General features: G+C 42.5%; 1 protein-coding gene and 1 pseudogene across 6 annotated transcripts in view; both read left to right on the top strand.

The window, feature by feature from the left end:
* Nucleotides 1–27,010, top strand: part of CPQ (carboxypeptidase Q) — a 2,048,903-nt gene that overhangs the window by 1,247,171 nt on the left and 774,722 nt on the right. The gene's annotated exons all lie outside the window — the stretch shown is intronic.
* On the top strand, nucleotides 9,829–10,603 carry LOC144826813 (large ribosomal subunit protein uL16-like; annotated as a pseudogene).

Below are 27,010 nucleotides of genomic sequence, written 5' to 3'. Positions count from 1 at the left end.
CACTGGATTCAAGCTAGCCTGGCTGATGAGGGGTGATACCCCGAGATCAGTCCCAGGATGCTTGTTTCTGGTCCAGGGAAGACCTGGCTTGGCAGTTTGTGCTGTACTGTTTCCATGAGGAAGAGGGTCAAGACTGATTTGCATATGGCTCGGTCTGAACTGAGGTGGCGAAGTGAGCTAAAGAATGATCATGGATTCAACCCAGATCTGTGACTGGGGGTGTCTGAAAAGTTTCAGCACTCCGTCCATCATCTCCTTGTGTTTGCTTTCTGTTATCTGTGAGTAAAGCAGCAAGTGGTTCTGTGCCTAGGATGATGATGATGGGGGCACAGTATGGAACCCTGGAGGACTCTGCAGGTGATAGAGATATTTTGGGACCTGAAGACCCCGATGAAAACAAACTGGTGTTGGTTGATAGGTTCCAGAGAATTGGAGAAATACAGGTTCGGCCCTATGCCTCAAAGTACATGGAGACAGAAAAACCTTTTTAAGATGTCTTTGGCTGCATAAGTCTGTTGTAATTGCTCATTGAATAAAATACATAAACAACAATTATGGTAAACCATGCTCTCGGTGGGGCATCTAATAGGCACACTCAAAATGCTACAAACATATTTCCCTTGACAGGTATACAATTAAAAGCAGCATAACTTCACCTAGAGAAAGTTATGCCAAATATTCTTGTACTTTCGACTATTAATTACGGAACAGCATGTGGGTGCAAGGCTGGGGGATTTACTGTATTTTAAAATGCTTGAGTGATAGGAGTTGAGCACCCATTCTCAGAATAAATTGTGAAAAGTGGTGTGCTGCAAGGCTACGTGTTTGTTCTAATGTTTTTCACCATACTCGTCGTGACTGACGCTACAGGTGTTTAAATGGTACTATTTTAATGATGCGTCAGAAAACGAAAAATTTTTTGCCATTTGTGAAAACTGTAAGAGTGGGTGAAATACAACGTTTAATGCATCAATGTGCGAAGCCGGTTCTTTGCTCTAATCTGCAAGACCCTATTAAATCCCGTTTATATCTCCAATACCAATAAACTTGCAGATTTGATATTGTCATGTTTGCTTGAATGCCCTGAGAAACATTCTCTATCACAGTATATTTCCTATTAGTTTCTGAAACAACTGCATGAGCACGCAACGGTTGCAAGCACCTCAAAGGTAGATATGAAATGGGATCAGAAGACACCAAATAGAATTTGTCTTTTTATTACAGCTAATGAATGCAAGTGACCCCTTAAAAATGTCATCTTGGGGGATAATCGTATAGGTTTACCGTATTCACAATAGGGTTATGCTGTGGCTCACCTCTCTTTGGGTGAACAGAGTCGGATCCAAACCCTGGCACTACCATGGACATTTCCCGGGTTGTGATTAAAATTATATTTTCCGTAATGCCTTGGCTATAGAAATCCATCCCCCTTACTATTCAGCAGGCCTGAACCAATTTTTTAATCAGTATTTATTTAGGTTTTTCAAGAAGCCTAGGCTTGTTCGTCTTCCTACGAACAATTCCAAAAAAAGACATATGATCTTCAGGCAAACAAAAAAAAACATTTTAAAGCTAGTGACCTTAGAAGGACTACCTTTTGAGTAAGTTTGATCTAGCAGCACACCTAGACCCAGGTTTATCCCATATAGACTTCTTTGGACTTATCCAAAACTGTGCCTAATTTCAGGAGGCTAAGCTGGTAAAGAAAGGCTAGTTTGCACCCAGTCACAAATGTTGGCTGATATCAGTTGTAAATGTTCACCTCCTGATGGACTGGTTATTAATTGATATCTGAAGAGTGCACTGTTACCCACTTCTTGGTGTCCAGGTGCTAAGAAAACCTTGTTTTCAGCGTAAACAGAACGTCAAAGTTCACATGAGGAAAGATACGTTTTGAGTATATTTTAGAAGGAGCTATAGGAGTGTAACGAAGAGAGTGTCCTTCCTTCACTGCACTGCATCTTGGTACTTGTGGTTTAATAACTTGAATATTAAATATCTGCTTCCAGCAGCGCTTAATTTGTAAAAAAAAACAAGTGTCAAGGCTCTTGTCAGGAGGCCCCTGTCTGCTGTGAGAATAACAACAACTAACTATCACACTCTTACAAGTGTGACAATTCAGACTATTTCAGGCCCCCAAAGCTTTAAGAATGGATCAGGCGGCAGGTAATAGTCATCTTTAATGTATACTGAATAAATAATTGACTGTTGTGGTCATCGCAGACAGCGAGCCATTTTGTGGCACTGTGCCACAAGCACCGGTGTGAACAATTAAGTGCTGGTGCCGAGCACCGTAAACTACAGGCTTAAATTAAGCCCTGGCTTCCAGTGATGTAAATCGATAGAAGACCATTATTGCCATTCTTCATCTTTGTATGTTTCTTCCCATGTTAAAGGTAAGTCCTTGAAGGCAATAAATTCAATTTAAACATGCCAGTATCATCTGATCTTATCTAAAGTATTATTTTATCATACCAGACGCTGCCATAGAGGAGAGTTCTCACTATCCTCAATTCAGTCATTCCCACTTCTTTTCTGGATCCTTTCTCAAATCCAATGATTCAACAGATAAGAAAATATTACGTTTGACTACGTTGACCCCCTAACTCCACGTAATTATAATTTCCAATCCTCAGCCTTTGTGTGAGTTCCTAGTGCATTCTGGGTGTTGTAGTCTTGTTTTGCTTCCATTTAACTAAATAAACGAACATACCTGAAATGTCTGGACTGTAGGTCAAAAGTTCCGGACTGGAGACAGTCGATAATGACCAGATGTGGGATAGCCACCCTACAAGACACAAAACAGCCTTGTATGTTCTCTTGCTCAGTAAAGAACTGATTACATGCCTGTCCATTCACAATACAGTAAGAATTGTGTAGACCTTGTGAGCTTCCTACCTTTACCAGATAAAATTCTTTGATTAACTTGAACACCCATCTCTTCTGCCCTGAGGACCTCCATGCATGCTCTCCAGCAGTTCCCTAGGAGTGAAGGAATACAATACACTAGTGGTTTTTAATTTGTAATATGAGGACCTTGGACCGCCAAGGTGCCTACCCAAGGGGTCCAAGGCTGCTTAGAACATTAAATAATATTACTATGTTAATAAAGTCTATATAAAGAAGCAAAATGTAAAACTGAAAAATTTACAACATCCTGTAAATGTGAAGGAAGTTCAAATATTTGAGGTTAAAAATTAATTTGTGGGAGCAGTGCAAGTGCATCAAACAATCCAAAAGAATATAGCATGGGTGGCTTGAATTGAATTCAGAAAAGCTCTGACTTTCCCGTTTAATTAAAACATTTCGATTTTTTTTATATTTGTGAAATAAAAAAAATATTTAATTATTTGTGTATGTGAGGATTGCTTATTTCTTTATTTTTGTGAATTGTTTTTCGTTTTAAATCCTAGAAATTCCTTAGACAGGGGTCACCTACTTCCAGTAATGACTCAGTGGGAGTCCCCAGATTTCAATAATGATTCAATGAGGGCCCCTGGGTCCAAGTAACTACTTAGTGTGGGTTTACAGAAGTCAAAAAGTTAGGAACCACTGCAGTACAGTAATGTTCTACAATATTCTGATAAGACCTCTTACAGCTACTCGTACTATTATAAGCTGCACCTATATAAAACACTCCCTTCTGCCCCCACCCACGGTCTTTTCATGCCCAATGCTCCACTTGGGAACACCCTCCCAAGGACCGCTAGACTACTTACCGGCACTAGGAAATTCGACCACATCTCTCCACACCTGAAAGCTTTGAAGTGGCTCCCCTTAAAGGCCAGAATACAGCTGAAACTGGCTTGCATTACACTGATCTCTATATGCAAACTCCCCTACTTATCTTGCACAGAAGCTAGTGGTATCTGGAGGAAGCAGGAACTCCTGTTCCGCCAGAGACCTCTTGCTCCAACCTGCCCGTGTTCGGGAAAAAAACCTAAAATCGGGCTTTTTCCAAGAATTTTGAATTCTCTCCCACCCACCATCAGAAGAATACCTTCTCTGGCACGCTTCAAAAAGGAGTCCAAAACTTTCCTCATGGGAAAATTCTTCGCCTAATCCCCTGCCTTTAACCACCACAGAGAGCCTGTCTAATCTAAGACTATCGCCTGGTCCTCAGACCACCTACTCACTCCACCACGAAACTGTGGGGTTTTTATACTGATTAACTGTAACTGTAGCCACACACATGTGTCCCTCTTTTCCCCTATGTGGCCAGCACCTCTACCCCTCTCCAATCGTTTTGTATGCTTCTGTATTTCTAAGCCTTTTTTTTCACTTCTGTAAATTTATTTTTGTAAACCTTGTAAAGTGCTCGGATACCCTCACGGGTCAAGTTCGTGCACCATAAAACACTAAAAATAAATCAATAAATAAATAAAATAAACATGTATAATGGCACTGGAACCCCCCTTTACAGCTAAAGGCGCTGTTTCATTGTCTCCGTCCCAATGGCCTTGTTATGATGCAAGTGAGAGCTGCTGGACCCAGCCATTGCTCTCTCGGAAATGCTGTGCAATGTAGATTTATGTTGCAAAGCATGGCGAAGTCATTTGTGGTTGACAAAGCAGGGGCCTGATGAGAATGTACAACCATAACAATAATAATATAAGTATAAAGCGGCAGATTACCAAATCATGTCTGTGTTCCTAGCGCTCCTCAGAGCGAGCAAATACGTTTGAAATAGTTTATTTCTGCCCTCAGCAGTTCCGGAGCAGAAACCAAACAGCCCTGTGTGTTTAGACTGCGCCCATTCCGGCGTCTCTTTGTAGCGCTGCCAGGCCTCGCTCCACGTCACTGCTTCAGCAGTCGGGAAGGGGCCTCTTCGCTTTGTTGCTGGGATTGATGGCTGCTCGCGCCCATTGCAGAATTAAAACATGACAGTTTGTTAAAGAGAAGATTACATTTTTGTAGTCCTGGTTATCTAAGCAATAAATGGTTTCCTTATGTCTCTCTCTGTCCATATTTATAGCTTTTTTACGAAAGAATTCTGTTTTATTTTCTTGTAAAACGCCCCTGCAGCGTTTCAAATAAACTCATACCCTCACTCACTCTGCACGTTATATTCCCTTTACTCGTTACGGCATTACAGCGAAATCCCTTTCAGTTTGTAATGTAGCAAAAGCGACATCATGACCATTCAACTGCATCAACAAAGGAAGTGACATCAGATGACCTTTGATCCCCCCCATACTCAACATAAGGATTGATACCATGCTTTCTTTGAGACTGGTTACATCACAGGAAGTGACATCACTGAGTTTTCCTAGATTCTATGTTAAGTACAAAACTAGTAAAATTACAAAAACATTACCAGACAAATTAGTTTCATTACCATTTGATTATGATCTAGGGTGCAGCAAGGATATGCCAGCGGCGCAGCCATTTCCTCCCATGTACAGCTAATATGTGGGTACACCTACTATATTTGAGTCACAGTTATCATATGTTTAATTATAATCTCAAAGGGGCAAATAAACCCTAACATGCTCAGACATAGCCCCTAACTGTAGAAGCGTTGTCTTCCGGTGTAGAGTCGGAGTGCCCAAGTATAGGGTCACAGTCCTGAAGTGTAGACTCACAGTCCCCAACTGCAAAAGCATGGTCCCCAAGTGTAGAGGCGCCGTCCTCCGGTGTAGAGGCAATGACCCCAAGGTTAGTGTCCCAGTCTCCAGTTGTAGCATCACACCCAATTGCAGAATCACGGCCCCCAAGGGTGGAGTCAGACTCCCCCAATTCGCAGCCACGGTTCCCAAGTAACGGTCTCTAAGTCTAGAGGTACAGGCACAGTCCTAAATGTTAAGTGCAGACTCCCCGCTGGTAAAGTGGAGCAGATATCTGACATCGCCCCGTGTCAGGTGTTGGTAAATTACCTACTTTCTCTTGACATTTGGGACTTTCAGCCCTACATCCTTGACGCCACATTCAAATCCACAAGAATCGGAATGTAGCTGCATGAAACCAGCACCCACTCTTGGCCAAGATTACTCATTATCACAAGCCCTCCAGTCGTGGATATGAAGCTGCCACTGTTAAGAAAACTAAATCATAACAATCATTGGCAACGCCAATAAATTTCAGCAATCCGAGAGCTTTTGACGCTGTCAATGACAATGTCTTTTAGCCATGTGTTATGAAGTGGAGTGGACGTATGTGGATTGGAGTGGAACTATGTGGGTTGGATTGGAATTGTTTGTTTTGGAATTGTGTGGCGTGGAATTGTGTGATGTTGAGTGGAGTTATGTGTAGTTGAATTATGTGGCATGGTGTACAGTGAAAATATGTGGATAGTAGTTATGTGGTACTGAGTGTACTAGAATTATGTGGAGTGGCATGTGTCATGGAGTGTAAGTATGCGGAGTGATATTTTGTGTTATGAAATGGCATGTTGTGGGGTGGAATTATGTAATGTGGTGTCTTTGTCGCATGATGTGGATGTATGTGGTGTGTAGAGAAATTGTGTTGTGGGGTGGAATTATGTTGCATGGAATTGAAATGTGTGAAGTTGAATTGTGTGGCATGGAACTGTGTGGCGTTGAGGGGAATTATGAGGCATGGTGTGGAGTGGATTTATGTGGATTGTTGCTATGTGGCATAGAGTGGATTTACGTTGGCTGTATTTATATGGTATTTAGTAGAGTTTAACTATGTGGAGTTGAAAAACATTTTAAAAAGCTATAAACTCCATAAAATTGCCCTTCAGTGTCCAAATCTTGTACGCTTGTTACTGGAATTTCTTGCTTGTTGCTGCTTTTTGCCCACAGCCGGTCGGAGGCTGAGGGTCCAAGGGAGCTCAGCAGCGAGTGCAAGCAGGAAGGAAGGAGTTGCTCCGGTGGATTGTGTGTCTGACACAGCCTGTAAATGCAAAATGCAGGCTTTTGATCTTCAGCATCCACATGCATTTTACTTGACTAGGTTGAAGATGAGTTTTCACAGTGAGAACTCATTGCTCGGTTAGCCTCTACAGTAAGGAGGCTCAGGCCCCAGCGAGGTATTCCTCTTAAATTCAGGGGTAGCGCGCCAATGGTACAGTGCTCTGACATGTATGTGGTCTGTTGGGCACTATCATTTGTCTTTCAGCCCTGGCACCCTGGCATGTGTGCAGCATTCAACAGGCATGCTTGGTAATGAGACTTCTGACGGGTGACACTGTTTCACAGTTCTACCAAAATTTAATCTGCTCCACGTAGTACATGTTGGTCTGCTCTCTACACTACTCTTGACTTTTGTAACTCGGGCCGTTAGTAACAAAGATCAGTGAGAGCCTTAGATGCTGACATCCCTCAAGGATTATTGCATTTCTGGTGGGAAGCTGAAAGTTTCTTTAAAGGCCATAAAGTTCTACATTGAGCTGACTTGTTATAGCGCCTACAAAAACTTTCTTCAGCTGAAGGGAGCAGATCCCAAAGTATTCGGCTGCCAAAAAGCATGTAAATATTCTTCCTGCTCTTTGAAGTTTTTCTACTGTGAACCATTCCTCTCCAGAATGTTATGCTTTTGTTTTCTTCAGATGGACGAAACCACAATGGGCTTACACTTTCCCGGATCTATAAATGCTATTAAGTTGAAACTCTACAGAGTGTAACAGGATTTACAACAAGTTCAACATCTTTTAAAGACCTGGGCTTTTTTATTAACTGTGTAATTACCATGCTGTGTTTATTTTAGTAATACTTTTATTTTTAGCGGTTAGTTCTGAATATTTCCATTATTTAGGCCTGCCTGACCTGGCATCTTAAGTAGAGCATGGGAGCTGACTGCACCACAGGAATGTAGCTTTGGTGTTCCATGCACAGGATCCTAATAAATGTAAGCCTAGCTGCTCATTAAAGGTCCACAGTCTTTCTAGACCTTTAACTAGAACTCTGTTTTCGCTGTGGTGGACCTATGTCGCCTACATTTGGATTTTACAACTACGTTTATTGTCGATCTTTTTGGCAGGGTCTTTCTTAACCTCAGAATTGCTTCGCCAAGGTACTGCATGTTAATGATAGGTTCTGCGAGGTGGTTAGCTGTCCTGTAATTAGCATAGTTTCAAGACTTTAATAGAAAGAACTGCTTGGGTTTGATTTCATGTGTCAGTAATGTTAACTTAAAACATGCCTACACTGTGAGAAGGCAATGATATGACTTAAAGTTATCACAGTGTGGACGGTAAAAATATTCATATAGATTCCATTTTTTCTTTCGTTATCTGTTGTGGAGCAGCTTGCTGCCACTGGTGCGGTATTGAATACAACCCAGTGTCTGCGCGCATGGATGGAGGATGTCCTATGTGTATATAACTAGGTGTGGCACGTGAGGATCAGAGATACCCTTTAGCTTGTGGCAGATTTATTGCTAACGCCATGTGCTAGATTGTTTTAGCTTGTGCTTATTTCATTCATGCCCGGGTATTTCTGTGCATTTACACAAAGCACTACTACAAGCAACCACTCAGTGACTTCTACGAAATTGTATCCCTTAATGTCCTGTCGGATTCACTGAGGAGTAAAATGTAACAGTCAGATCCATCAAGTGAAAGATGCTGAGGCAGCTAAGAATGTCTCAGGCTTGAAATACCTGTGTTTTTGTTCGCCATGGTGATGGTACCCCAGTCAGGTCAACTGAGATGTGCGTTGCTGAATTTGAAGTCTGGGAATCACTTTGGCACCAAATACAGTCAGTTTGACGCAGATGTGAGATACTGATTACTGACGTGCCCTAGAAACACTTAGGGCTCAAAAACTCCAGCACGACTTACCATGAAACAAGATTTTACTATCAGGTTCACACATAAATATGAAAATTACTCAATCCTTGAATCTCTATATAGCTGTCAAGGAGGAGGACTAAGATACCACAGACAGGTCAGTCAATACGTAAGATGTTGAGGTGATAGCGCTTGAATCGGCCTCCACAAACTGCCATCAGGTGTGCCCATGAGAATTACTGAGGTCTTGAATAGCTCTTTTTTTACTTAGATTACTACATACTAATAAGATGACTTAGATTTATGATCATGAGGTAGCTGCGATTTACTCAGGCCTCAAATACTGCCGCCAGATGAATACAGATGTGCCATGCTGATTGAGCTGAGTAGTCTTCAAGCCTCAAAAATCCTCGTTAAGTTCACCAAGACGTAAGACACCACAACCCTTTTTAAATAATATAAGAGAATAACGTGGGTGAGAATTACTCAAGCTCTGATTATCGCTGCCAGGCTCAATGAGAAGATAGCGCTGAGAATTAGTCAGGTTTCAAGTACTACTGTTAGGTAGACCCTATGTGTCAGTTGCTTAGGCAACTGATAATTGCTCAAGGCTTTACAAACCCCTGTTCTATTGAACCTAGAGAAGATACCCCAGCCATATCTACACAGATGAAAGATGCCGAGGAAGCAGAGAATTAGTAAGGCCTGTAATATTTATTTCTAGTAACTTAAGTTAAAATACATTATAAAACCACCAAGAAGTGGGAGAGGATGTAGCCTTACGGCAAGAGCAGACGTCGTCAAAGCTTGGGAACCGGGTTCGAGTATCGGCAATGACGCTCAATAGCCTGTCATTCTGGGCAAATCACCTAATCTCCCAGTGACTAACAAAAATATGAATGTGTCCAACTGTAACAAAACTGGTGCTCATGTAAAGCGCTCTGATACCCTATTTCTTGGGTCTAGTTTGCGCTGTATAAAACTAAAAAAAAACAAAAAAAGAAAAAGCATGATACTGACTTGGCTGTGTATCTCTCAGGCCTTCAATATCACTGTCAGGCCGTCATAGATGTGAGATGCCGAAGCTACAGTGTAAATTGAATCTCAAACACCTCTGTTGGATGTATCAAGGTATGAAATACCACAATCAAGTCTACATAAATGTAGATACTTTCCTCTCGTCTAAGTGGCCAGCAGCAGCTGCCATAGGTCACCAGGCCTCAAGATGTTACAGAAACTTCAAGAACAAGCCCTACCCCAAATCCTGTTTCTGCAAGAGTGTTCTTGATTCCAAGATTAGGATTTTCGATTTGGGCAGAAAGAAGGCAAAGGTGGGCGAGTTTCCACTATGGCATCAAGGCTTGTGAACACCTGTCCTCTGAAGCACTGGAAGCTGCCCGTATTTGTTGCTAAAAGTTCCTGGTGTAGAGCTGTGGAAAGGATGATTTCCACATCAGAGGTCACTAGCATCCGTTCCATGTCATCCACATCAGCAAAAAGTCATCCTGTGCTAGTGCTGATAGACTGCAGACTGGAATGCATGGAGCCTTTGGCAAACCCCAGAGCACTGTCGCCTGTGTGAACATTGGGCAGGTGTTAGCTTATGTCCGCACCAAATCTTCCAACAAGTAACATGTGATTGAATCTCTGTGTAGAGCCAGGTTCAAGTTCCCTGTGCGTCAGAATATTCACAACTCCAATAAATGAGGTTTCATCAAATTCAACACTGTCACAGGAAACACTCCACTGGTCATGAGCCAGCCGCTGGCTCAATTTCACTCTCTGCCCCTAGATCTAATGCAATTTACGGATCTGCTGCAATTCATTAAGCCAAATTCTCCTCTCGATCGTCTCTTCCTGGTGAAATTGAGCATCCTGATTTCCCATCTTTTGTCTCCCCTGATTTAACTACTCAACTCTTCCATCCAACTGGTCCAATTTCAGGCCTATCTCTCTGCTTCCCATTCTCTACAAAAGACTGGAGAAGCATGTAAACACCCAGCTTTCCTTGTTTGTGGAAACCCAGAATGCCCTTCACCATTCCTAGTCCCGATTCTGAGCTGAGCATAGTATTGAGTCCACTCTATTAAGAGCTACAGAGCATCTCAGGCGGGTCCTGGACATGGGCGGCACAGCGGCGCTTAGCCTACTAGACCTTAGTGCGGCTTTTGACACTGTGTCTCATGACTGTCTTATCGAAAGACTGATTCATCTTGGGTTCCAGTGCAATGAACTGACCTGGTTATCCTCCTTCCAGAAGGACTGCATGTTTCAGGTCTTCTCTAAAAACGTTGCATCTCACACATACCTGCTCTTTTCCAGAGTCCCACAGGGGTCTGCCCTCAGCCCCATGCTTTTCAACATTTACGTCCTTCTCATGGACCTAGTGGAAAGTTACGACCTCACCCTTTTTTATATGCAGAAGATCTTACCTCGCTCTTTTTTCTACTTGGATGCATTCTAACTCTCTAAAGCTGAATGGTGGTAAGACTGAGGTAATGGTATTGGGCAGGAATACCCAGCTTTGAGGCCCCAACACTGGCCTTTTTCTCTTGGGACTCTTCCTGTACCCACTCACAAGGTGAAGAACCTTGTTTTTTATTTTTTTTTATTTTTATCCTCTCTAAAAACACCATTCCATTTGCACCCGTGAATGGAGGTACCAACCCCCTCTGTGCATGTGTGCTGGAAGCAGGGAGAGGAGAAGGAGGAGAAAGCTGCTTCCAATCTTTACCACCCTGGTTTGCTTGAAGCACAATCTTCCAACCTCCACCTCCTTGCTATCACTCCACTGTCTTCCCCCTTGAACCGAAGCACAGAAGCAAATAGGGGAGGGAAACGAGGTTAGGCAGACTAGGCAGAGAGGGCATACTCATTGGATATCAAGATTTGTTTGTTGCTCACACCACTCCAATACGGGAGACCAAAAATTGTGCTTCTTAAAAGCCTTCATATCCAAACTGGCCACATATTTAATAGAGGACAACCAATCAAAAAACCTGGGAGGAGATGTGGATATCCACTGCTTACAAATTCTCTACGTGCCAGCAGCATGGAATAAAAACACAACTTAGCCTTATTCTCTGTGGCTCCTTCGAAGGAGTCTACACAGCCAAAAATGACCGACAAAACGCTTACCTTGATATCAGTGTCCAAGATCGTGGACAGAGCCCTACTCACGTCTTTCCAGAATGACTGGATCTTGGGGCATTCCACAAACATATGCACGTCATCTTACTTCAGACAGCCGCACTTAGGGCATGCCACGTCACCTCTTCTTCCGAACTTTGAGAGCCTCTGAGGCATCCAATAGGCTCTGTGGATGGAGAAGAGGTGATTTATTCTTAGGTACGCAGGTTTAAACTATTTTAAATAACATAGACATTGATACTTGCCACTTATTTTCCAGCGAAGACTCAGGCAAGCATCTTCCCCATAATTCTGTTGGCAATGTAAAACTCCATCCTCCATCTCAACCGTCAGCCAGTAGATCATCGCAAGTTCTTTTTTGATAGTTGACTCATCCAAAAGCCTATCTTCCAGTTCATTTGGATTTCCTATCACTGAGCTTGGATATTGGAACCAACTTTGTATTTGGATATACTTGAATCTGGATACTTGCTGATTCAACAGCTGATTAGATGTTTCCCAGCTTCTTAATTGAGCCTCAAGTATGATATGGTTCCATCTAGTTAGACCTGCCTCTCTCACTGTTCTAGCTAGAGCATCTTTTGTCCAACCCGGTGAAGCAGGTGAGTCCCAGATCGGAGCCATAGAGCAATAATATGGTATCTTTAGAGCTTTTCTGACCCTATACCAGGTCTCTACCAGGCCTCCCAACATCTTCAGCCTAACTTTCTTAAAGTATTTGGGGTCAGCATATTTGAACATAAAACCATGGCTGCCTCCAGGCTGCTGTCTTGACATAACACCCAGCAATCTCCCAATTTCCGACGATATGGGTGTGTTTAGCAACATTTTCCCGTTTTTTAATAAAAATGCCCATGAATAAAATAGCAAGTCTGGCAATGCTAGGCCCCCTTTCTCCACCTTCCTTCTCAATTTCTTCCAAGCTATTCTTGGACCTCTGCTCGACCAATTAAACCTACTTATTTGGCCTTGCAACTTTTTGAGTGCTTCACTTTCAAAAGGGAGGGGGATGGTATCAAACAAAAAGGTTAATTTTGCAAGAATCATCATTTTTATCAGGTTAACTCGGCCTAGCAAAGTAAGCTGAAGATGTGTCCAGATTTGTAGGACCCCACTAATCTCTTTTTTTGCCTTTTCAAAATTATTTTTTGTTAGTTTAGAAATATCAGGTTGCATCAAATTACTCAGGGTTTGTATACTGGCACATTTACCAGGGATTAGATAACACTGTCAGGTCTACCCAGTAGTGAAGTGATGAGACAGTCGAAAAGTTTGTCAGGCATCAAATATTTCTTTCATTTACATCAAAGATATAATAACCTATTAAGATCACTGTTAGACCTTACATCATTTGGAGTGATTTCCCCTGTCTTTTTGTTTCTGACCACCTGCTTTTTGACTGTGTGCTCCTTTTAATTTTTGCTGCTTTTAGGACTCTTTGCACTTTACCACTACTGATCAGTGCTAAAGTGCAAATGCTCTCTGTCTAAAGTGCATTGGTGATTGGTTTATCCATGATTGGCATATCTGATTCCACAGTACAGTGCACCATGTGTGCCCGGGGCCTGTAAATCAAATGCTACTATTGGGCCTGCAGCACTGATTGTGCCACCCACATCAGTAACCCTGCAAACATGCCTCAGACTTGCCACTCCAGAGTCTGTGAGTGCAGTTTTAAACTGCCATTTTGACCTGGGAAGTGCACCCACTTGCCAGGTCCTAACATTAATTTGTACTACATGTACGTCAACCCTAAGGTAGGCCCAAGGCAGCCCCATGGGCAGGGTGCAGTGTATTTAAAAGGTAGGACATGTACTGGTGTGTTTTACATGTCCGAATATTGAAATACTGCAAATTTCATGTTTCACTATTGTAAGGACTTTGGAGACTTTGGAGTTTGGACTTTGGAGACTTTGTTATCCCAAGATTCAAACTTGCCAGAATGGGCGGGCGGGCGGTCTTTCGCTCATCTAGGGCCCAAGCTCTGGAACGCTTTACCAGTTGCTCTAAAATTGGAGAATAACTTGCTGCGGTTCCGGAAGGGACTTAAGACCTTGCTTTTTGAGTGATCTGCCCGTTGTCCTGGTCTGCTCGATATTACCTGATACTTCTTTCTTCTTGAGTCTATCCCTAGCGCCGGGAAACCCACTACGGGTAGCTGTTGCGCGTTACAAGTTAAATAAAATAAATAAAGGACTATCTCCCCCATAGGGTAACATGGGATTGCCTTGAAGTATCTTTTAAGTGTAATTTCTTATTGGGAGCAGGTAGAGATCTGGAGTTTGGTGTCTCTAAACTCACACTTTAAAAATACATACTTTGATGAAGTTGATGTTTAAATTACATGTTTGAAAATGCCACTTATATAAAGTAATTTAACATGGGATTTAGGCCCAAAGAGGACGAGGACCAGTTACAATTGTGAGCAAAAAGGGAGTGACCTGGACCTTAACAATTTATGTACATTATTAAATTAACGCCTGGAGTTACTAGAATCCATTCGGTGGCCGTGATGTAAAGCGTTTCCGGACACAAACAACTTGTATTCAGATAATCTGTGCAATATTTAGCCACGTGCCTCGCAACGCAAATAGAAACAGAAGCTGAGGAAAGCATTCCGAGTTAAGATAATTGTATAATAACCGGCTGCGCACAGAGAAACGGACAAGAAATAGGACTGAATTTGCACCCCAAAAGATTTCACTTCCAACTCCTTTCATCGAAGCCAAAGTCTGATAGAAAGAATACCTTCTACCAGACAACAACACTGTCTATAAAATTCAGAAGCCCTGATGAGAGCCCCTGTACTTATTGCCCAGGACTCGAAACGTGTTGGCAAAATATAAAACATTGAAGGATTGTGAACTTAATTTCACTCTAGATGGAGGGTTATTCCATCTACCCCTGTGATAGATATTTAAGTGCTCCTCTTGTTTGTTTCAGACACCTCATTTTTACTTCTTTAAGAATGTCTAGGCTCAAAAATGTATTATACCCTTTAAATTGGGGCTAGAAATTGATGTTGCCTTTTTGTTGATGTCCATAAATGTAGCGATGTTGCACTGTTGAATGTTTTTTGTAAATGTATAGTAATGAATGTAATGACCTAGCGTACTGATGTATGAAAACCTGATATGACTACATCGTGTTCTTTTTCACATAATGAATAACTTTTGAAAATCAGATAAAAATAGTTTGAATAATATGGAAAAATAAAAATACCTGACCCGAATGTGTTTGGTCTTCACGTTATTGTAATAACGTACATACATTGTTAAGGTCCAGGTCACTTCCTTTTTGCTCACACTTATATAAAGTAGGCATTTTCTTGCTTTGCCATTCTTTGCCTATGCCTGTTTGTAGAATGCACATCTGGGTTGGCTGACAGTTGGGCTCTGTTGCATTAACTCTAGACAGTCACACAAAGGGAGCTGACGTATGCCTTGCAAATCCTGATGGCTCATCACCAGGCTGATGGGCCTTCCTGAGCTAGAGTGGTGGGAGGAGTTGACACTTGCCCCTGATTAGGGCTTTCCCTGTCATCACACAAAGCTGTCTCTACCCCCCTGTAGAGTATCTGAAGCCAGGTCAGGAAAAGGAAGGGTTTTGTGCACTTCAATGACTTTACTTTGAAGTTTGTCTACTTCAAAGGCAGAAAGGGGTATTCATATTGGACCACTGACTCTCCCAAATCAGAACACTTTTAGACTGAGAACATTCTGCCAGGAAGCTGAGCTGGATGCTGTAGGAAGGAATGAGACTCTGTCTGTTGCTTTGTTGTGCTAGCCCACTGCTTGCTGCTTCTGTCCTGGGAATGAAATGACTGGACTTTGGTTTCTGCATCCAAGAGTCCCCAATCGCTTATGCATGCTTGCCTCGTGTAAAGAAGTCTCAGGGCCATCAAAGACTTCACCTACCAGTGCCTGGGCTATCGGTCTGAGAGTCCTGACTTACTGAGTGATACCAGGTCCAGTTCCTGGGCCCTTGAAAGTGCAACATGGTGATCTAGAGAGAAAAACCACACATTGACTCTCAGCGCCTGTTTTCTCAATGCATCACTGCACAAGAATGACGCATCACTATTGCCTGCACCGAAGTGTGGTTCCCGCTGGAAGCATCGACCATGGCTCACCATCGCAGCTCATCAGTAAAATTGCTGAAGCGTGAGTTCTGAGCACCGTTCAACTGACATCTGTGGCACCCTCTCCAACTCTGACGCTGCACCTGCTTGCGTCTGAAGAATCGTTGCAGCGCCTGCCTTGTGGCTGCAAAATGAACACAGCACCTGCATCGATGCAGCGCATTTGAATTTTTGACTGATCATCCCTTAACGCCGACACTTCATCGACACCGCACTGCAGTCAGGAAAGAGGCTGAGTGTCCGGGAACTGACACATCACCTTCCCTTTCAGTAAGGAACCAACGCAGCACCTCTTCTGACAGTAAGGAATCGATGCATCACCTTCCCTGTCTTGCAATAAGAAACAGAATCATCACCTCCTCTGTGTAGTAAATAACGGATTCATCGCTTTGCTTTTTCCGGCTCTTCACCTCCCCTGCACGAGGCACTGTCTTAGATTTTTGGTGCATCTAAGGAACTTTGTTCTAAAATTAACACACCCATTGATTTCTATGGACTAAACTAGCTTAATCGTTTAAAAGAGATATCTTGACTTGTGTATGTTGGATGTTTGTCATTTTGGTCTTCTTATATTTAGATTAATATTGGTTATTTTTCTATATTGGTGTGGAGTCCTTTTGTAGTGTTTTCACTGTGTTACTGTGTGTGTACAAATACTTTACTAATTGCCTCTGAAATAAGCCTGGCCGCTTATGCCAAGCCACCGCGGGGTCCGGGGTTATCGTAGATGTGTGACTCCTTTACCCTGACAGAGGGAGGGTTCCTATTTGGACATGGTGCACACCACTTCCATCTAGAGACACCATTTCTAACAACCACCAAGAAGGAGGATGCAGAAGCAGCTGTGAATCTCTCATGTCATAACTACAACTGTCAGGTCGTTGCATATGTGTGACTTTGAAGTAGCTGAACATTATTCATGTCTAAAATAACCCTGTTAGGATCACCAAGGCATAAGATACTATCTCCAGGGCTACCCAAGTGTAAGATGTTTAGTTGGCTGAGAATTACTAGGACTTTGGTTACCTCTGCCATGTTCAACAATGATAAGACAGCACTGCCAATTCTACCCAGATTTGAGACGCAGAATCGACTGAGAATTAATTAGGCCTCAAACACCCATGTTAAGTAAGATTTCACAGCCAAAGGTAAAATGCCAAGATGGCTGAGAATCGCCCAGGGCTCCAAACACAGTGCCAGGACGTAAGAGTAGTAATAAACTACAGTCAGATCCACCTAGGGTTAGCATGTTGAAGTAGCTGAGAATTACTCTGTCCTCAAATACTCCTTCTTATGGTCTACAAAGAGAACTTAATCCCAATGGGTCACCCAGATAAGAGATGCAAAGCTGACTGGGATTAATTCAGACATTGAATATCTCTGTTTTATTTACAGACATTGCGATATAGTAGTCAGGTCGATCAAGATGCCCAGGCAGCTGTCAATCACTAACATCTCAAATACCACTGTCACTAATATGAGAGATGCTGAGGTGATTAAGTGTTATTTTGGTCTCAAATACCCGAAGCTTGATACTGCAGGCTGGTCTGCCCAAATGTAAGAAGCAAAGGAGCCAGATAATTATTCATTCCTCAAATGCAATGCCCCTCTCAGTTCCACCCAAATCTGAGATACTGAGGTCATCGAGAAAGACTGGGCCCACACATTCCACCACACAGACGGAAAAGGACAAGATAAGATATGCTACTGAGAATTATTCAGACGTCAAATAGCCCTCTTAGGTCAACCCACAAGAGGCTAGATGAACTGAGACATGAGAACCCGTCACCTGTCAAATATTCCTTTGAGGTCCATTAGGTAGGACGAGGCAGATGAAAATGATTTAAGCCTCAGATACGTATATCTTTTTACTGACACTGTGTGTTTTGCTATTGCTAATTTGGAATTGCATTTAGTGACAGTATTTCAATCAGGAACCCTTCCTGCATTCTGTGTTTATTTTCCCTTCTCCTGCCTTGTTATTCTTGTGGCGCAATGCTTCCTTTTCAGGTCTTGGAATGTTAAATATTTGCTGCAGCGAGGAGCTATGAAATGAGATCTGAAGGAAATGGTTCCCTGGCATGCTGTGCTGTGTATACATACTGACTAAATAAAATGTACGAAGCACTCACCAAACACATTTGAAAAACAGTCTCTCAGTGGGATATGCCTTAGATTGGTGATTTTAATGGGTTGCACATAACTACAAAACTTAGCTATGATCCGGTATGAGAACATGCAATGAATTCACTCATTAGTTTGTAAACAAGCGGTTCTTGTACTCTTTTAAATGGAAAGCTTCGAATGAACAGACGTACACCAGAAACTGGTTACCAGTGTGCAGTATGAAAAATGAAAAATGGCACCGTGCTACTATTTTAAATATTCTTAGACCTCTCGGAGAACCGGGTCTGTAAGCTAAGCTTGCGTCAGGCGCCTACTATTTGTATATACATGTATAGATAGAGATAACTCTAACCACTAGTATATGTAGTAGACCTGCACTCTCTATTCCTATGTGACTCTTAGAGTGTATCCATTTCTGTCTCTTCCTTGAGAGACGTTACAACTTGTACATTTGCAATTTTTTTCTGCTTGTATCTCTTCCTTGTGTGACTTTACCACTTGTACATTTGCAATTTTTTTCTGTTTGCATCTTTTATGTAACTCATGTAATCCTAAATCCTTATTTCTCGCAACTGGTTCTCATGTAAAGCGCTCTGACACCTTTGGGTAATGTTCGCACTATATAAAATCGCATTAAATAAAATAAAATGGCAGTCCCTGCATTTGCCGCCCCGTGATGGCCGCATGTAGGAACATAGAGCGGGTGGTGGGGTGCTGGCGGGTAAAAGTGCTGCCGCCACCAAAACTCATGCCGTCTGGGGCGGACCGCTCTCCCTTGCTACGCCACTGGCTTGCGTTGGTTGCAGAGACCACAGGCATCCACACTCTGCTGCAGTACAGCAAGATGGATGACGTATGCTGAATGATGCCATCCATGTTCAAGTCTGCCAGCCAGCATGGAAGTGGCCCAATATGGCTGCCTGCATATCGGCATTCAGGGATGAAGGCTGCCTCATTTCAAAAGAATACTCTGACTGTAGCTGCACCTAAGTATCCCTTGTTTCCATAATGTATTTTTTTCACTTTGGAAAGCGTTAGGACTTCCACACATAAAAAGATAGACCTGTCCTATCTTTTTATGTGCAGACTTCTCCGCCATGACTGCGGAGTCTGCAATCATAAAATTGCTGCTAGTGAAATTAAACTAGTAGTTTGTGAAAACAAAAAAGAGTGTAAGTTTACCTTTGTGAATCAGTCCCTACGTGTGTAGATGAGTGCACTGCAATCGTCACGATCCACGGAATTAGGAATTGTAGGATTTTTTCTCATAAACTGGGTTTACTGACTGAAAAATCTGCCAGCATAGTGCAATTTTCATGTAAGGAATGCAAGGAGATCAGCTCTTAGAGGCCATTTAGTGGGCATTCCAGGGTTGGTTTGCTCATAACTAGGTGAACACCCAAATATATCAGAGGCAGGCGTGAACCCGTTTTGAGTGTGGCATTGAGGATGAAATAATAGATATCCGATGAACTACTTCATAAAACTTCATTCTTGCACCCACCGCTTTTTGCTACAAAAATTTGACTCCCTAATTAGCCATTCTACTCTTTTTATATGTTCTAGATTCTTTCCAACCATTTGATCCCCTCTCTATGGTTATGTCTTATAACATACGCATGATTTGTGTCTCTTGTACAAATGCAGTCATATTCTGAATATAATAAAAGAACTGCAGTGCAACTAATGTTATGTTGAGAATACCTCAGCCTAACTCTTACCACAAACGTCTTGGTATACAATGACATTAAAAGTATATCTCCCTCAATGGATGATTCCCCCTCCAGAGTATTCAAGAATACATATGTTAACATTTTGGTTAGTAATTGTGGACAGTAATAATGAGGTGCCATTTATAAATAAGTAATGAATTGAAGGAGTCAAATTAAACTAGCATGCCCGTCTAGATGTCAAGTCAAGTCAAGTCATAGAATTTATATAGCGCACTACATACCCAGAGGGTTTCAAGGCGCTTAGGAAGGGGAGGAGGATTACTTGTCAAATATCCACGTTTTAAGTTGCTTTCTGAATGCTAGGTGGTTCTGGGTAAGGCGAAGGTAAGCGGGGAGTGAGTTCCATGTTTTAGCAGCCAGGTAAGAAAAGGATCTGCCTCCCATGGTGGTCTTGTTGATGCGAGGTACAGTGGCGAGGGCTTGGCTGGAAGAACGTAGTTGGCGGGAGGGGGTGTAGAAGGACAGTCGAGAGTTGAGGCATTCTGGACCGATGTCGTAGAGCGATTTGTGTGCGTGGGTAAGCAGTCGGAAAGTGATCCTCTTGTTGACGGGTAGCCAGTGGAGGTCTTTAAGGTGACCAGAGATGTGTTCGTTGCGTGGGATGTCTAATATGAGTCTGGCTGAGGCGTTTTGGATTCGTTGGAGTTTCAGATAGTTAAGATAGTTCAGGAATGTCAAATAGATGCTAGGCACTTGAGTGTGGGTTTTATGAGCATTGAAGGGACTTCTTAAATATTGAACCAACATTCTTGCACCTATACATGCCTCACAAGGCTTAATCCCAATCTTGTTAGTGGATCCATCTCATCCTTGGTTTCTGACGCCCCAGATTTTATCATGTGTACGTGGGTTAGTCTCATACCAAACTTGCTCCCCCTTTAAGGTTCTGAGCCGATTTCCACATCTTCGTTTCCCATACCATGTTATGTTCTTGCAATACAGTAGAAATAGAAAACACTGTTTGCCTCAGTCATTGGCCTCTGAACTACTTGGTACTGGAGCAAGCACAGTGGCCTTTGTTGCACTGATGTATGAGGACATGTTCCTGCTAGATACAGTTTAGTTGCGATACCAGGAGCCATATTACATAAAGTGCCCTGGGGATGCAAGGAATGTGTGCCCCCATTTTCTAAGCTTTAGAGGCATGGTGGTATTTAGAAGGGCCTCAGATCCTTGGCAGGCGATTCTGTAATGCACATCACCCATATTCACATATGGCAGCGGTGCAATTCTAAGGGAGCATTCCCTCATTAGCATGGGGGCCTCACCCCATGATATTTAGACAAACGCAAGCTTTGCGCCCACTATATCATGGGCATGAGAGGATAAGCAGAGAAACCATCAGGTGGTGCCGTCATTGTGCCCCCGAGGGCAACCACTTCAAAGGGCATCCCTTTGACCCCTCGAGACATCCCAATGAAGACGAAATGCGTCACTCACTGCACCCACCTGCAGGGGGATCTCTGTGCCCCTTTGAAAAGTAATCAAGATGCCGCCTGTACTAGAAAGGACAGATAGGCTTCCACAAAGAGCTGGTCTACCATTCACTGATGTGCTACCCGCAGGGCAGTGCATTACCTGTAACAATATGTACGGCCCATGTTTGCACCGAGCACACCTAGTTAAATGTGTGCGGTGGCACAAATGGGTCAACGCACCCTGCATATAATACAGATCTACATACTCTGTGATAGACAATGGCCTTGCTTAGAGTTTCTCAAATGAACTTTTCAGGAGGCAGAAGAAAATTCAACCCAAATGTTTCTGGGGCAATGGTTATGGTTATGGTTTTCTCTAGATGAAGGCAAGCCAGCTTGATGAAATTATAGCAAATGTGATAAAAAAGGAAAGGAGTGCTTAAGACCATGAACTGTCCCTTTCCTTCACTATCAATGGCAAACCATAGGTTCGGTCTGCTATCGTTAAAGAAAGCATGCAAGAATGCTGCCTGATTCGTCACTCCTTTACTTTATTTCATGAGGAGGTTTGGGCAATTCATTTCTTTGCATCAAAGACTGACCACAATCTAGTCAACCCTTCATAATCTGTAGAGTAGTGTGTGTGGACAAAGGCGCCAGGTCTCTTGCGGTGTTATGTTGCTTATGAAGTGCAACATTTCAGTAATTGCTTCAAGGAGCTAGCTGACCCAGTCTGCTGAATAAAGATATTATGCTTTCTTTTTGGAAAAACAGCTAGGGTCTTAGCCATTTGCAGCATAGCAAAAGACACTTACATCTTGCAAGACCAGACTGTACTGCATAGCCTGTTAGAGAAAGAGTTTAGGGTATAAGTTGGTGCAAGTTCTAACCAAATGACCAGAAACGCTTATGGAGACAAATGAATATTTACTCGTTGTGTACCCCAGTATCCTGGAGTTGAGCAGCTTTTTTTAGAGTGTTTAAATTTGGATTCGAGGTTTTGTTTTACATACTGAACATTTAAAGATTATGGGTCGAATTCACAAACTGCGCTTTTTACTAAGTTTTGTGGGAGTTCTCGGATCTGACTGCGGAGTCCCCGTGCTCGTAAGTATAGGTTTTATTAGTAAATGTGGGAGGTACATGGGAATAAGCGGAGAAAAAAGCTAATTTACTTCTAAAGGTATAGGATTAGAAAGGAGTAAGAGGGGTATAGCGAGGGTGAGAGAGGGATTTAGGGAGGGACTTCATCTACCAACACAAGAGGGGCGCAACATATAACTTATACTTTACTAGTAAGTCCATACTCAGAGGTTGTGAATATACTGAAAGTAGCAAACTTACTCCAAAGTTTAAAGTAACTGAAAAGTGTAAGTTATGTAGAAAGGTAGGGACGATGTCGACCAAGGACCTTCAGTGTTTGCCCGGCGTTAGCCGCCTCTCATACCATTCAATATTACCAAACAAAGAGGCAGGCGCTGGAGACAGGAAGGCAGGAAACAGAAGTTTATTCCGACGGACCAGAACACGTCAAATCAGACAACAGGGTATCTTCTCGAGGTGCTCTTGATAGAGCGCGCGAGGCCACCCGACCAATAGTTTTCGCCGTTTCCGGCTTCAGGGCCCATATACTTTCAAATCACCATATACATCGATCAGGTGACTTCACGAGCTCTACCAATTTGTGTGTGAGTTCCCTACTATTATTTCTCAGTGCACCCGACTTACCATCCACCGATGCGGGTACCTAATGACCACAATGAATCAGGGAGCTAGCTGTAAAAGGAAAGGCAGCAAAATACAAACCCAACCAATAACATTCAAAATACTGTTGAAATGACCACGGACAACGGGAAGTTTTAAAATGTTTATCTAAAGTTCATTTGCTTCATTCATAAGGTACATCAATATAAGGCAATCAATAACCAAGATAACGTAAATGATGTAACTGTAAAGAAATAACGACAGAGTAATCATTGAAATACTGATATAAAATGTAACGAGAAGATACTATGCTATTCAATAATATTTAAGCATGGGCGGACTATGTAGGTATAACTACAGGAGGGCCTATAAAGAGTAACACGCTTCACTTAAGGTGAACGGGCCTTTAAACAATCTAGGCAATGAGGTTCTAGACCATATCAGAAAATGACAAACTGCAATGCAAAATATAATTTCTAACAAGTGAGAAGACATAGGAACAAACTTATGGAAAAATGCAAATGACTTTCAATAGTTGCGGAAAGACATGGAAAAATAACATATGCAATGGTAAACTTTATTGAAGCAAAAGTTAGAAATTCAGAAGGTGCAAGATTTAAGAGGTTCAGAGCAATATTTACCTAGAAAGGTGTGGAAACCAAACCCTGGCCACGGGTCAGTTAAGGACAGGAAACCCTCAAGGAAGGATACCCCTCAAAGGACAGCAGGTGCAGAATGGACACCCCGGATAGGACAGGATACCCTCGGATTAGGAATCAGGACAGGACCTCAGGACAGGACAGCAAACCCTCAGGACAGGACCGCTCAGGACAGGACCGGAACCCACTGTTCGGAAGCAACGCCTGCGCTCCACCCGCTCTGCAGTTATCGATCAAGACCCCGATTGGGTCAGCGAACTCCCAGCAAAGTGCTTCGCCAGCACTTTAAGGTTCAGTAGAACCTTAGTCTATGGTCAAATTCGGACAGAGTGCTCCGCAGCGCTCTGTATCTTCAGTCACCTATTGAGTACGATGGGTCAGTGACAGGTCAGCTAAACCAGACAAGTCGGACGGTTCCCTAGGTGAACCCAGGGTAGATATACAGTTTGGGGACAGTGTACCACCCCCCAATGTTGCAAAGTGTCAGAATCCCTCAATTTCGATTGGTCCTAAGGTAGGATTTGGGTAACACACCAGTCACAATTCAACATTTCAAGCCTGTATTTGCATGTTTGGGCACCGCCTAGTAAGATTGGGGTTCCCATGAGAAGCTACACGGCAAGCAGCAATACAATATTACATTGTAACATATAAGGAGCCACATTCGCTGTTCTCGCAGGGCAGAGGTGACTTTCTCAGGAGCATCTCGCCCATCGCTGCCAACTGGCTATGTTCCATCAGTCAAGGTCTACTGTGCTGCCGAAGTTGCGCAGGCGCAGAAGGGACCTCCAATATGGCTCTCCTTTCACTCAGACCCCCATTCCCCGCGGTACATGAAAAGTAAGCGAAAACGAATTAATACATAATAATGTCATCATGAAAACACATCACAGGGTTTGTACTTTCTACTTATCATTATAAAATATACTTATGCAGTTTAAATGTTAGCTACATTGATACAGACACAAGAGCAGTGGCACGAGCAGTACCACATGATGGGCACAGCTATGGATTACGCATGCGCATAAATTTCCCTCCACTTCTGCAGACGCGTCAGGACACGTGAGTGTGGCTGACGCATGCGCAGTAACTAAAATACAAGCGGCGGCCATTTTAAAGTACACGGGTTAAATGTATTAGAAATACACGTAGGCAAGCTTCGCAAACTTTGCCTAAACAAAAATAAACGTTAGTAAAACATACGTTTTGTTACCTTATTACACATAAACGAGGTTCTTGACTTCGGCAAGCCGCAAAATATGCGAAGCTTTGCTTCATCAATCCCCTCTTTGATGATATTTACTATCATCACAAAAAATGGAACCAGATGCCAACTTTCTTTCACACTTTATATAGCTCTATCTCTTCCAGCAATCGTTCTAACTTTTCTCTCTCAGTTCTAGTAGGGTGAGAAGTCTTCACCTTTTTGTATATCTGATCATTCACTTCCTCCAATTCAATCTCATCCACACTCCGTTTCAACCCTCTTGCATTTACCTCGTGCTTCTTGGTGCGCTTACGGCATTTACAACAGATAAAAATGAGAAATATAATAAGACCTATAATACCAATTGGCATCAGTATCTTGAACAATAAGCTTTTACCTACGCTAGCAAGCCAATGACCTACATTGGAGAGACCATCTACCAGTCTCTTCCAGGCACTATCAACCTCGAGTGGTTTGAGTTCCTTTGTCAAATTAGTAATGTTTTTCACATATCTTTTGATCTGTACACTTTTATCCGGAATATAAGTGCAACAATGTTGCGCCTTCAACATCCGGCAGACTCCGCCCTCTTTCGCTAATAAGGTGTCAAGAGCAAGACGATTCTGCAAAACCATTGATCTGATCGCAACCATTTCGGTATTGACCAGCAGAAATCCATGAGCTGTCTCAGTAGACAATACATCCACTATAGTAGACAATTTACAAATTCTGTGAGTGTTCAGAACCACTCCCACTCCAGGTATCAGTGCACTGAAAATACTACCCATAATTTCACCTATACTTTCTCTTTTACTACGCACTAAGCCATTAGTATTTTCATTGCTTCCAGCATTTCCATTCACATGGTATATTTTCGGGAAGACAATGCCAAAATAGCAGCTTCCATACCAGTGATCCGGCAATTTGAAATAAGCCTTGTCCCCACAAATATAATAAATTCCAGGAAACACAGGCTCTGACCCATTTTTGAAACCCCAACCTCCAATTACCTTGTAATTATGTTCGCATTCACTGGAACCAATGAAAACATTATTATAATAGCTAGTCTTCTCGCGGTGAAGACATAGCTTGCCTTTCTTTTCAAAATCCAGCAACAGAGCAGGTCCCGCCCCACCATTTGAGGTGCCTTCCATGTTCTCTGCCCACTTTGGCTTTTTCTGACTTTCGTCATTAGCCTTCTTTTGTATTTTAATTCTTCTTTTCTCTGCCATGTTCAGGAACATCTTTTCCTGTTCACGCAAAGAACAAGTCAAGTTATCTCTGTGTGCATCAGCTATGTCAATGTTACCTATAGTCAAGAAGTAGTCTCCCATATATCTTATGGTGTCGCTTTTGGTATGTACAGGATTCAAGTTCCCACGTATAGGAAGTTCAGAAAAGATTACGTCATTATTAGAGTAATAGTACTGTAACGGTCCTCTTTTGTAAAATAAACTAGCTAAAATGCTACAGGAGATTCCATATGTCAATGGCAAGTGATGGTATGTCACGCCTTCAGCCACAGAAGTAGGTAGCTTCATGCAGACATAGCAATCTTCAATTTCCATAGTCTCTACATAGTGTATTAACAAGTTTGCAAAAACATTTAAGTGTGTCCTGTTCTTAATTCCATGATAATGTAGTCCTCCCTCATCTGATGCTTCTAAGTCTCGTTTTGTTTGTCTCAGTGCTCTCTCATGTCTTGCTACACTCTGTGTTGTCAACTCCTCACTGTCTGTATTTACAATTTCAGTAGGGACAATGTTAGTATCTTTACTTACAGTGAAGGGTATAAAGATTGTTAGTCCTATCCAAATTACTATCAGTACTACTATACTACATATACACACCTTGCAGCACGTTTTGCAACGACTGCAACTAGGTCTACCATTTACAGTTGAATCAGACATTTCGGCTCAGAAGAAGTTTCTCAACCCCTCTTTGTGTCTTTACACAGCTAGCTTACTTTGTGCAAATTCACGGTGGTTCGTCTTCTTCTTCAGCAGAGTACTCAGGGACGGGCTCTCCGTCGCTTACGTCAGCTATATCAAGGTCTTCAAGTTCTTCCAAAACGAGTGTCCATTCAGGAGACTTGTACTTCTTGTTTTGTCTTTTTATTCGTTCACTCCTTCTTTTGGAAGAGTTTTCTTCTTGCTCTGCTATCCGCGCACTTCTC

This window comes from Lissotriton helveticus, chromosome 4_1 (genome assembly GCF_964261635.1).
Source record: "Lissotriton helveticus chromosome 4_1, aLisHel1.1, whole genome shotgun sequence".
Classification (NCBI taxonomy): domain Eukaryota; kingdom Metazoa; phylum Chordata; class Amphibia; order Caudata; family Salamandridae; genus Lissotriton; species Lissotriton helveticus.
The sequence above is the reverse complement of the archived record's forward strand: the minus strand, read 5'-3'. Positions and strand labels throughout refer to the sequence as shown.